General features: G+C 42.8%; 1 long non-coding RNA gene across 1 annotated transcript in view; it reads left to right on the top strand.

The window, feature by feature from the left end:
• LOC142092059 (uncharacterized) overlaps positions 1-8,040 on the top strand; it is a 79,954-nt gene extending 71,914 nt beyond the window's left edge. The window contains exon 2 of the long non-coding RNA XR_012676945.1: positions 7,659-8,040. This is a non-coding gene — a long non-coding RNA (uncharacterized LOC142092059). The remainder of the gene's footprint in view (positions 1-7,658) is intronic.
• The last annotated feature ends 4,560 nt before the right edge of the window (positions 8,041-12,600 follow it).

Raw genomic sequence — 12,600 nt, 5'->3', positions numbered from 1 at the left:
TACAGCCCCTTTAGTAAAAGTACCTGCCCTGACACAGATTTATCCACAGATCACTGTTCCTTCAGGGAAGTACCTGCTCCAACACAAGTCATCCACAGGCCACAGTCCCTTTGGGGGTATTTACATCTATGCCATGGAGCACATCCTACTGCTCTGGCCTTGTTTTTTGGTTTTGGTGTTTACTGCCCTTTCTTAAATATGTTTTTACAGAGGCACCACAAACTTCTCTGATCAGTTCAGAGGCATCACAAACTCTGCTGACTGGCTCAGCATTGACATGCAGTGGGTCTACTGCCGAGCAAGCTCAAATTGTCACCAGCACAGGGCAGTCCCTGACCTTCTCCAAAAGAGGTGACCCCTGTAGCCACACCTGCTATCAAAACTTTGCCATTTGTCCCCAGTCCATCCGTACAGCGATTACAGTAATTACGCTTTTTCTGTGGTTGTTCGTGATTGCTGAGTATTATGATGGTTTACTGATGGGCTCATCTGATTCAGTTGCTACTATCACAAGATAAAAGCCTGAAATGCCCTCAGTGATATGGGTGAAGGACAATTGGAGAAATCAATCTCTGAATAAAATGGTCCCGCTTGGAGAGGAGACTTGAAATTGACTTGGGAGTATTTGTCAAACTTGTAACAGAAATCTGAAGATTAGCATGATTGAAATAAGAATGGAAGTGTATATGAGAGAGTGTTTGTGTGTGTGTGTGTGTACGCAAAACATTAGAAGGAACAACAGAACAGCCTGTGGGGCTGTTCCCTGTGGAAAGGACTTACACTGGAGCTGTTCTTGAAGGACTGCAGCCTGTGGGAAGGACCCACGTTGGAACAGTTGATAAAAGACTGTATCCTGTGGGAAGAACCCCACACTGGAGCAGAGGAAAAGAGTAAGGAGAAAGGAGCGGCAGAGGTGAAGTGTTATGAACCCACCCCCCTGCACCACTTTGAGTGGGTAGGAGACACAAAAGTTGTGAGTGAAGTTGATATTGGGAAGAAAGGGAGGGGAGAACTGTCGGAGAGACCATGGGTCGGAGTGGGAGTGCGTTCCCGGAGTAATGATGAATCCCAATATGGGTATGATCATTCCCCATTTATTTCAAAATATTACACTACTTTTATAAGCCAGGTACATTAACATGCACACTTACAAATCCTCTATTGGTTACCATCAGCAAGCATACGAATCCCAATATACACAGATTGGTCAAGAGCAGGTGTCCACGCGAACGCTTCCTGCACCTGCATTCCGTTACATAATCTGCTGATAATTACATTCCTCAATCTGTTTTCCCTATTCTACTATCACTTCAGGGACTCGGAAACTACAATTGCTCTTTAGCTTGCCTTATACTATTACCAACAAATCTTCAGTGCTTGGAATGTTCATAGAATATCTATTATTTAATAAAAATCCTTCCACAAATTCCCCTTTTTGTTTTTGAACAATCCAAGCCTGAATACTTTCCACAAAAAAGAAACCAAAAGTTTGATAACATTCAGAAAATTAAATAGAATCATCTTCAAAACAACAGTTTTTTTCAACAATGTGTAAGCTTACAAATATTAATCTTAATTTAACACTTCTAATATAAAGACAAACTTAACATTTCTAATACAAAGACCTATTTCTTTTTTAGCCAGACAAATATTAATCTTAACTTACTAAACCTATCTTCTTTTATCATATAACGCTACAGTCTACAGAATACAAACTTAACACTTCTAATGCAGAGGTACAAACTTAACACTTCTAATACAAAGCTTAACTTACTAAACCTATTTTCTCTAAACCTATTTTCTTTTATAGATTGTTGCAATCCATTGGTTAAAAGGTACTTTCCAGATCTCTGGCGCCAGGTTATGTCGTTTACACTCAACACCTAAAATAATAGGCAAGCAAGCTCTTTCAGCAGTTAATCTAGTCCACTGGTTACAGCTGATCTGATATGAAAGTATGTTAGTTATCTCATGCCCAGTAATCAACAATATTTTAGTCAAATCAATTTCTTTTGATAACAGTGATCACACCATCGATTAGCGTGATTAAGCGGAATCCACCTACAATTCCTTTGATACGTCTTCCTCTTCTTGTGAGAGTGCAGGCTTCACCGCTCGGCTAGGCACCCATATCGGTCCCTTATCTGTGGAAACACACATGTATCCCCTCCCATTAAATATTACCGAAACTGGGCCCAGTCACATGCCAGTGATTGGGTCTCAATACATTACTTTTCGTTTCGGAAGCGTTGTATGAGAGTTAAACTTAAGGTTTTGGTGATGTATTATAATCGATGGCTCTTCTCTGTCTCCCATCAGACACAAATAATTTAGAGTAAATAGGACTTTATGCAGTCTCATCTGCGGGTCCTTTTCTCCCTCCTTTTGCTTTGCTAGATAGTCCTTCAATACCTGATGCGTACGTTCTACTAGGCTTTGCCCCGTCGGTGAGTTTGGGATGCCTGTAATATGCTTGACCCCCCATCTCATCAGAAAGGTTCTCAACTTCTGACTGGTGTAAGCAGGGCCATTGTCTGTTTTCAGTTGTTCTGGCACACCCAACACTGCGAAGCAAGCAAGGAGGTGCTTACACACATGATAAGCCTTCTCACCCGATAAAGCCGTGGCCCATATTACTTTAGAGAAGGTGTCTATGGTGACATGTACATATTTGAGCTGCCCAAATTCAGCGATATGAGTTACATCAGTCTGCCAGAGCTCTAAAGCCTTGAGACCTTTTGGATTAACGCCCAGCCCTATTCCAGGTCCATGATTTCCACATTTGGGACAGGCCTGTATGATAGAGCAAGCTTCATTTTCTGATAACCCATATTGCCTTCTTAAACCCTTTGAGTTTTGATGAAATATTTCATGACCCTGCCTAGCTTGTAAAAATTTATCTACAGGTGGTACATGACACGCTGGACTGACAAGATTGTCCACTATCTGATTGCCTTGTCCTAAACCCAACTCCCATTGATGGCTACGGATATGAATGACACAACACGGAGCCGCTCACTGGGAGATGGTCGATCTTAATTGAATAAACAGTTTCCCTAGCTGAGGATTATTTGTTTCCCTAATCAGTGCATCTTGAATTCTTGGTATAAGCCCAGCTACATATAGAGAATCAGTCACCACATTCAAAGGATGATCAGGCCAGTTCCCTAATGCCCATACCACCGCCATTAATTCTAAAGTCTGTAAGGTATCTCCAGCTTGCCCTTGCAAAATCTTTTTGCACCATTGATCTGTTTCCCACCATACGCATGCAGCTTGTCTAGAACATTTTCCCGCATCTGTGTATACCGTCAACCCCTCGAGTATCGGGCTATCAACCACCTTAGGTTTTTCTAGCCACTGATTTTGTTTTAGAATCTGCCACAATTTCCCTTGAGGTTGCTGAGAGTGCACCTTTCCGCTAAATCCTAACAGAGATTCTTGAATAGCCAACATGTGGCCTATCCACCACTCTAAATCTACAGCGTTAACAGGAATACTAATGTCTGCTGGTTCCTGTCCTGTCAGCTCTATAATTCGCGTTCTGCCTTTTCGGATTAATTCCCCTACGGCTTCAGGACGAGTTTGTATACTGAAACGTGGTTGTACCCGTAAGAAAACCCATTCCAAAATTTGAAAAAAGGAGGAATTTGGCAAGTTATCATTACTCTTGTTGTCAATGGCAGTCACAGAGTTCATGCCCTGTTGTCCCTTCATCTCCCCCTTCTTGTTTTGCCATTGACATATAACAGCAAAAGGTGATTCTTCGGTGTTACAGATAAGCAAAGAAAGTGGCAATTAAAGGATTCTTCTTGCGGTCCAGGCTATAGTAAGTTTGTTTATAATGTGCTGTAAGGCTACGTGATGTTTGTCCGTCATATGAATTTCAGCTGCAGGCTGAGTGCCACGCAGTAATTCAATTAGTGGTTTAATGTCTGCATTGGTAATGCCAGTGCAATTGCGAACCCATTGGATGTCGCCTAAGACCGTTTGCACATCAGCCAATGTTTTAAGAGGAGTTTTTAGTGCTATTTTTTGAGGACGAATTTTTGCCTGTTCAATGGTCCACCCTAGGTATTTCCAAGGTGGAGACCTCTGGATCTTTTCTGGTGCAATTACAAGTCCCTTGTCTGCTAGCATGGTTGTTAATTGTTGTATATGATGCACTTCAAAAGGAACTTGTTGACAACACAAAATATCATCCATATAATGATAGATGATAGTGTCAGGCCATTTTTCTCTTATCGGTTGCAGTGCCCAGGCGACATATAATTGACACAATGTAGGAGAGTTTTTCATCCCTTGTGGAAGTACCACCCACTCATAACGTTCTGCTGGTGCTGCTTTATTTATCGAGGGTATGGAAAATGCAAATCTCTGAGTGTCCTGAGGGTGCAGTGGGATTGTGAAAAAGCAGTCCTTTAAATCAACTATAAGTATGTGCCAATTTTCAGGTAACATATTAGGTGATGGCATTCCACGTTGTAAGGCTCCCATAGGCAACATTTGGTCATTTATTTTCCTCAAATCATGTAGTAAACGCCACTTCCCACTTTTCTTAGGGATGACAAAAATAGGAGTATTCCATGGACTGACAGATGGTTTGATATGCCCCTCTATAAGTTGTTCGGATACCAGTTGTTTAGTTATTTGCAATCGCTCTTTAGTCATGGGCCACTGGTCAACCAAACAGGGTCATTGGAGATCCATGTTAACGGTGGGTTGGGCGATTGCTCCCCAGTGCCCATGACTAAAAATGCTTTGTTGTCAGCATTGCCCCGATCTGACCGAGAACATCACGTCCAATTAATGCTTCCAAATTTCCAGGGAGTGACAAAACATGGACCTTCAGTGTTGCCCTCTGGCCTTCTGGGAAACTGACTTGAACCGGTTTACTACTTATATATGGGGCTGAGTTCCCTCCCACTCCTGCAATTAATGCCTTTGGGGTTTCTATGTCCCACTGCAACGGCCAATTTGCTCGATTTATAATAGTTACGTTGGCCCCAGTGTCCAACATTGCATTGATTCTTATTGAAAGGTTCTCCTGACTCAAAGTCACAGTTTTGAGTGGGCGATGATCTAATTTTGTAGTGAAACATACAGCAGACCCAGTAGAACCAAATCCTTTACAGCCACGTTCTTCCCAATCTTGATTTGATTGACTTAAAGGATTTTTAAAAGCTAATATCTGGGCTATCCGATTGCCTTTTGGGATGAAGAGAGGAGGACTTATTGTATAGGCCATAATATGAATTCGACCGGTATAGTCTGCATCAATGACTCCAGGAATTACGATCAATCCTTTTATTCCTGCAGAAGATTGACCTAAAAGGATTCCACCTATCCTATTACTATCAGCTACTAAAGGCCCTACTGCATTGCTAGGGATTTTGCACGCTTCTGTATTGGTTAAAGTGAAATCTATTGTTGTTTCCAGGTCGACTCCCAAACTTCCTTTGGTGGCAGCCGAGTGTTTTTGTGAAAACCCTGATTGCTGCTGTCGTTTTGAGGGGGCATTTGTTTCTGCACGCGGCCTCTCCCCGCGCTCAATTTGAAGTTTCCCGAACAGGCCTTAGTAGTATGAGTACTTTTTTGACACTTATCACACCATACAGGAGCATGACAATTTCGCTTGCTATGCCCCTGTCCCCCGCAACGAAAGCAGATGCCTTTAAAGGGTTGGACTATTCCTGGAGAATGTTTTTGCCTAACAACAGCTGCCAATGGTTGTACTACTTCTTTGACAGCACTTTGCACCACAGCTGCCATCAACTCATTTTGTTTTTGAACCCCTGCTCTTTCCACCCGAGAAAGCATTTCTTCCACTCCTGCCCCTTTGGGCAGACTGGCTAGAATGGCCCTAGTAGTTTTGTTGGCGTTATCAAAAGCCAAAATTCTAAACATTTGTTTTTTATTGTCCTCTCCCAAATCCGGATGGTTCATTACTACATCCCAAAGCCTATCAATAAAGTTACTATACTTCTCAGTTACACCTTGTGTCACCGAGCTGAAAGAAGGGCCTTCCGATCCTGGTAAGGAAAGAAACGCATCTAAAGCAAGCTTAGAAGATAACTGTAACATATTGACAGGAAAAGTTAGTTGGACATTTATATCAGCATAACGTCCCCCCCCAATGAGCATTTCAGCTGTGATTCCAAATAATGAATCCCCTTGTTGTTGATGCTGGGCAGCAGCATTCACTGCCCTCTGAGACCATGACGATCCCCATAACAAAAACTGCGTAGGTGTCAACAGAAGTCTCATCAGACTTCGACAATCATAAGGACACATCAAATCAGCAGAAAAAATCCAAATAACAATTTGTCGTGAGGCTTCCGATTTAACACCATACTGCGATATAGTATTTTTGGCTTGTTGTAGAATCTTCCAATCATGCGGTTCCCATTTTCCTTGACCGTTGTACTGTACCACCGGAAAAGCCATGGGGCCAATGTTGGATACAACCCCCCACTGTCCGTCCAAAATAGCATCCCGAACAACTCCACTCCATCGGCCGGGATGGGTAGCAGCAGTAGGTCCGGAGAAACAGGGTGGCAAGTTGTCTCTCGAACCGGCGGTTGACCAAGGTTCTCCTTTTTGCCGAGTCTGTGTAGTTAAGTCCTTTAGTTGTTGCACAACGTCTTTTAACAGCTGATTAATACTTTCTGTTGAATGTTTCCCTCTTCCGCTAGATGGCGGTGTGGCAGCGCCGGAGGAATCACTGAAGGGCGGCAAGGGGGGTTAGAGAGGAGGGGCAGTGGGAGGAGGGCGGCACATTTCCCCGCCTTGAATTAGGGGGGTGGGTGGAGCTGGCCACTCCTCCCCCTTCATGCCCGGCCGTTGCTCTTCCGCTTTTGTGTCACACTGCTGCTGTGCTTTAGCCCCGGCAACTTCCGGCTGCTGTGGCGCAGATGATATTGTCGGGCAAGATGGCGAACATAGACTGTCGGGCGCCTTTAAATCCTGTTCAACTCTATCGCGCAATTCCGCAACAGTCTTACAGGTGGACCCCGTCATACCCTTCACAGCAGGCAGCCCAAAAAATCGCGCGAAAGGTCCCACCTTGGATTCCATGCTCTTAGACTGTTCCGGCATGGGGTCCGGAGCCAGCATCTGAACAGCCGCACACGCCACCTCCCGTTCAGCTTTCATAGCTTTTAAAGTGTCTAGTACGTCTCCCCACAAGTCTATCACAGACTCAATCTCCTTCTCCAATTTTTGAGAGTCAATTTCCTTCTGCAATTTTTCATCATGTTCAATAAGCTTCTACAACATTAGTTCACCCAGCTCCCGCCATTCAGGCACAGAAAACAACGTGTGAGTGTCCTTAAAAAGTCCCAAACATTGTCCTAACTCAATTAGCTTAATAAGCTGTTTCACCGTTGTCTCGATCCCTCTCTTAGAGAGTAAACCAGCGAGCAACGTAGCAGCTGCCTCACGTTCCATGATAGCAGCTCACCCTCTGGAAGGCAGTTGGCCAGACTGCACCGTTATCTATTCTATCTCGTTTGAGCGATAGAATAGTACAACTCCCAGTCGCTTGTTTCCCACTCCCCTTCTCTCGCTGCGCTTACCGCAGTCTCGAAGAATTGTAGTCTCTGCTACCAGACCCCTAGGCTACGAGCCCAGCATGTTTCCGCATCCTCTGCTACCAGATGTCGGAGAGACCATGGGTCGGAGTGGGAGTGCGTTCCCGGAGTAATGATGAATCCCAATATGGGTATGATCATTCCCCATTTATTTCAAAATATTACACTACTTTTATAAGCCAGGTACATTAACATGCACACTTACAAATCCTCTATTGGTTACCATCAGCAAGCATACGAATCCCAATATACACAGATTGGTCAAGAGCAGGTGTCCACGCGAACGCTTCCTGCACCTGCATTCCGTTACATAATCTGCTGATAATTACATTCCTCAATCTGTTTTCCCTATTCTACTATCACTTCAGGGACTCGGAAACTACAATTGCTCTTTAGCTTGCCTTATACTATTACCAACAAATCTTCAGTGCTTGGAATGTTCATAGAATATCTATTATTTAATAAAAATCCTTCCACAGAGAACGTGTATTTAGATTTGTTTTTATTTCTCTCTATCCTACTCTGTATTAATTGGCAGTAAATCAAATTAGTCTTTCCCCAAGTTGAGTCTGTTTTGCCCCTGGCAGTAATTGGTAAGTAAGCGATCTCCCTGTCCTTATCTCAACCCATGAGCTGTCTTCATCTTATTTTCTGCCCCTGTCTTGCTGAGGAGGGGGAGTGAGAGAGCAGCTTGGTGGTCACCTGGCAGCCAGACAAAGCCCACCCACCATAGTAACACTAGGAATCTGACCACAGGAGAAGAGTCAGCCCTCAAACAGTGGGTGGGTGGCAGCTATGCTGTAGCACCTTGCATATGCCATTCCTTTTACTATTAACCCATTAGGGAAGGAGATTATAGCCATAAAGATGTGCATATTTCAAACATCAGACTTACTTAAGACACATGGATACTGTAGTAAGGCAGATTCTGAAGCAAAGAACTACCTCATAACAATTGTGTAAACAGTATAAGCATCAGTCCAAACACTAGTTAGTAATTTCTCATCAATAAAAAAAGCCAGAAACCTGATGAGGTCTCAAGAGTTGGCATATCTTGTCCTCTGTGTGAGATGTTATAACGGGTGGATTAATTGGTCTCATGTGTCTTGGTGCTTGTGAACAGGTTTGTGTGAGCTTATGAAGCTGTGAAGGGATGAGATCTATATGAGAACAAGTGTGAGCAGATAAAAACAGCATAGAGGTTTTCTAATTAAATATTGCTTTCCTCTTCCATAAAAATTTATTTTGTTAACATTAATTTCCTACATATTGACTAATAAATCACTGGCATTGACCTTAGAGAAATTGTCCAGCAAAAAGAACTTGGAGTGTTGAGGCTGTGATCAGGGGTCAATATGATGACAGATCATAAAGTTTCTCAGCCACATTGTCATATAGATAATGAAGACAACTACAAAAAGCTGTAGCTCACAATTCTAAGTGAGACCCAAGGAATCAAACTCATCAAATTCCCTGTCCCCATCCATCACCCAAGCACCACTTAGCTGTGTATTCCAAAGAGATACAGTCAATATTTTTTTTTTTCTTAAGAGTGATTCAGCTCATTGTAGATTGTCCACATCAATTCCTCTCTTAGCTCTACTGAGGATACTGGCTATATTTCAGTTGACCATAATAAGAACCTAGACAGCTAATTCATGTGTAAACAATTACACTGCAGGCACCTAATTCATCTCTTCAGTTTGGTAACATGTTTAAGCTAACAAATAGTTAAGTAGATATATCAATAAAAATACAGTAATGTGCAGCCTTCTTACAGAAAGCGATTTCTCATCCACACATTGCATTGGGTTTAAGTGGCAAGGTTTGGGTATGAGGAGGGATGCAGGGTTCGCTTCTGTGAGAAGAGGCCATGGGCTGCCCTGTACCAGACACAGCCAGCTCTAGCCAGCTCCAAAAGGGACCCACCACAGAACAAAGCTGAGCCAATCAGGGGAGTTGGTGGAGACTCTGTGAAAAAATATTTAAGAAAGGGCAAAATGCTGCACAGCAGTATGAGGAAGGAGTGAGGAGAAGAAAGTGTGAGGAAACAATCCTGCAAACATCAAGGTCAGAAAAGAAGGAGAGGGAGGATGTGCTCCAGGTGCTGGAGCAGATATTCCCCTGCAGCCTGGGGAAAAGAATGCAGTGGAGCAGGTATTTTCCTGTAGCCCATGGAGTGGACCACGCTGGAGTAGACATTCACACTGCAGTCCATGGAGAACCCCACGCTGGAGCAGGCTCTCCTACGAGGAACCGTGGCCCATGGAGAGGAGCCACAACCAGAAGCAGGTTGTCCTGATGGGAAATGCAGCCCATGAAAGATCCCCAATGGAGCAGGTTTATCCTGATGGAGTGCAGCACATGGAAAGGACACACACAAAGTGCAGCCTGCAGGAAGGACCCACAATGGAGCAGGGGACAATTATGAGGAGGAAGGATTATCAGAGATGAACTGTTATGGAGTGACCACAACCCCTGATTCCCCATGACCTTGTACTCCTTGGTGAGAGGGGTTGGGGCAGGGTGTAGAGCAGTTGAGAATGCAGGAGTGAAGTTGAGTCTAGGAAAAAGGGGGGGGGGTTGGGGAATGTGTTTGAGTTTTTGTCTTTGTTTTTCACCATCCAACTCTATTTTAATCGGCAATAAATTAAATTAATTTTCCCCAAGTTGAGTTTGTTTTACTTGTGACAGTAATTGGTAAGTGATCTCCCTCTCTTTATCTTGACCCACGAGCTTGTCATGTTATTTTCTCCCTCCAACCTCCTATTGAGCAGAGACAGTGACAGAGCAGCTGGGTGGGTGTCTGGCAGCCAGCGCAGGTCAACCCACCGTAGACATGCAGATAAAAATCACTTTCCTTGTTCATCCACAAACCAGTAGTCTTGTTCAGCTCATATAACCACATATTGGCACCAGCATAGATCTGGAAGAACTTCTCTGAAAATACAGAAGTGTGTTGTAACTTGCTAGAAAGTGGCCATTAATACAGACCAATAAACAAAATAAAAAGTTAACATACATTTAATATCCTCAGCTGCTGGAACTTGTCACCAAATAATTTCACCTATTTTTTTTCCATTTCAGCAGGGCAGATCAATGTAAATTGTTCGAAGTCCCTAAAATTGTTCAATATCTTCATCAACTACTTGGATGGTACGCAAAGTGCACCTTCAGCAAATTTGGAGATGGTACTAAAACAGAGGAAGTTGTTGTCATACCAAAAAGCAGAGTTTCTACTTAGAAGGATGTTGAGAAACTTGAGGATTAGCAAACAGAAATTTCATGAAGTTCCACATGGAAAAGGACAAAGTTCTGCATTTGAGGCAGAAAAGACTTGTATATTGGTATAGACAGGGAAATAACTAACTGTATGGTAGAGAAACAGATCTCCTGTGATCAAAACCAACAGCAAAACTCATTATACAAAATTCAGCAGATCTAGAATGTATAGTCACTGTCCCACCTGTAGGTAGTGTTAGCCGTATGTTGTAAACTGTAGCATTTAAAACCAAGAAAGTTTAAGACAACTAGAAGAAAGTAGTCCTAGTAAATGAATTCAGGAAAGTCCTTTTATTCAGCACAGCTTCGAGCAACTTGTTCCTCATGTGGTAGATAATTGGCTCCAACATTGGAGGCAAATAGAACAGAGAGTTGCTACGAAGAGATCCAAACCTGGACAGGAACTGGAGAAGGGTTTCAAATAGGCAAAGGCAGGAGTGCTAACAAATAAGAAGATCACAGAGAGAGATGAGGAATGCCAGTGGAAAAAACTGCACCAACTCTGGTTAGAGGATATTTCCATTGCCAAGGAGAAAATTTGAACACAGGACATAATAATAAAAAGGAAACATGCTAAACCAGCAATTAATATCAGGGCAGCAATTTCCCTGTGGTAGATGTCAGGGCAGGAGAGCCTTAGAAGGTGGTGGATTTCACAGAAGAACCAACTGATCATGTTACTGAAAAAATAATACTAGTTTGCAGCGCAGAGTTGAGCATAACAGAGCTCATTATCATTTCCACACATGATCTTCTGTTCATTATTTTCGCATAGTAGAGTGATTGGCAGATGGCAACATAGTGATCATGGGACATAACAGTGAGAACAGACAAATTTGCCACCATGAAAAAAGCAAGGAAAAAGTTTTGAGCAACACATCCAGAATAGGAAATTGATCTGGTGTTCAGCAAAAAATTGCTCACTGATTTAGGGATGGTGACAGAGATGCTTCCAAGGTCTAGGACTGGTAAGTTCATAAAGAAAAAATACATGGGAGTGTGAAGGTGCTGGTCGAAGACTTTGACATGATAACAGGCAGTTTCCCCACTATGATGGAGTGACCATGGGTCGGAGTGGGAGCGCGTTCCCAGAGTAATGAGGAGTCCCAATGTGGGTATGGTCATTCTCCTTCATTTCAAGATATTGTGCTACTTTTATAAGCTAGCCACACTAACACGCGCACCTACGAATCCTCTATTGGTTTACAGTCAGCAAGCACACGAATCTTAACATACACAGATTGGTCAAAAGCAGGTGTCCACGCGAACGCTTCCCCCGCCTGCATTCCGTTACATAATCTACTGATATTTACATTCCTCAGCCTGTTTTTCCTACTCTACTATCACTTCAGAGACTCTAAAACTACAGTTGCTCTTTAGCAGCCTTATACTGTTACTAACAAATCCTCAGTGCTTGGAATGTTCATAGGATGACCGTTATTTAATAAAAATCCCTCCACAAATTCCCCCTTTTTGTTTTTGAACAATCCAAGCCTGATTGATTACTTTTGATACAGCCTTTTTTATACAACTAAAAGCAATACAAAAGCATACACACAATATTAAGATGATAATCAATATATGCAAACCTTCTTTTATCAGAGCTATCAGCCATTGCAGCAACTGTCTAAAAATATTCATGAGTCATTCATCTAAAATGCCATGATTTTGTGGTATCATGCTTACATGGTTTTTTAACCATTGTAATTGTTTATGTGTAGACTCA

Source organism: Calonectris borealis, chromosome 22, assembly GCF_964195595.1.
Source record: "Calonectris borealis chromosome 22, bCalBor7.hap1.2, whole genome shotgun sequence".
NCBI classification, from domain to species: domain Eukaryota; kingdom Metazoa; phylum Chordata; class Aves; order Procellariiformes; family Procellariidae; genus Calonectris; species Calonectris borealis.
The sequence above is the reverse complement of the archived record's forward strand: the minus strand, read 5'-3'. Positions and strand labels throughout refer to the sequence as shown.